The 612-nt window shown below is 33.8% G+C and overlaps 1 protein-coding gene across 6 annotated transcripts in view; it reads right to left on the bottom strand.

Annotated features, from left to right (window-relative positions):
* LOC119592617 (protein ECT2-like) overlaps positions 1 to 612 on the bottom strand; it is a 21,585-nt gene that overhangs the window by 10,321 nt on the left and 10,652 nt on the right. The gene's annotated exons all lie outside the window — the stretch shown is intronic.

The following is a 612-nucleotide window of genomic DNA, read 5'->3' as shown; positions in this document are numbered from 1 at the left end:
ATAAAATGGTTGAAATTCATGTTCATCAAACTATTTTTGATACCTAAATAAAAAATGGAACTCACCTTTCAGAAAATGGGTCAAACACAGTGTCTTCCCAGCCTCCAGAATCTCCTAGCTTACCTGTGCTCATTTAAAGCCATGCACAAATGTGTCAAGGAGAAATGGAGTCCAGCATAACATGCGAAATATAGATCAAAGCTATAGCAAAGAAATATAGATAGGATCCCAAAGAGAGTGATAATACTCAACTATCCTGATTAATCTTCTATAGCAAAGAAATATGGATTGAATCCCAGAGAGAGTAATAATACTCAACTATCCTGATTAATCTTCAAAAGAAAATAATGCTCACAATCCATACCTCCAAATCTCTAGCTATAAGAACTATATCCTCAGCCTACCATTTGAACTTAGGGCTCAAACTCTGTTAAGTTAAACTATGAAACTATGCAAATATATGTAAAGATAGATGAACAAAGAGATCCCACATCCCAAACACACAGTCATACATATATACAGAGAAAGTACAAGAAAAGAGCTGGATAATGTGAAGCTGTATATAACTGTAATGAATCTAAAAAGTTTTCCAGCAAATAATGCATACATACA

The sequence above is a fragment of the Penaeus monodon genome, chromosome 30 (assembly GCF_015228065.2).
Source record: "Penaeus monodon isolate SGIC_2016 chromosome 30, NSTDA_Pmon_1, whole genome shotgun sequence".
In the NCBI taxonomy this organism is placed as follows: Eukaryota; Metazoa; Arthropoda; class Malacostraca; order Decapoda; family Penaeidae; genus Penaeus; species Penaeus monodon.
Note: the sequence above shows the minus strand (reverse complement) of the source record. Positions and strands in the feature narration are given on the sequence as shown.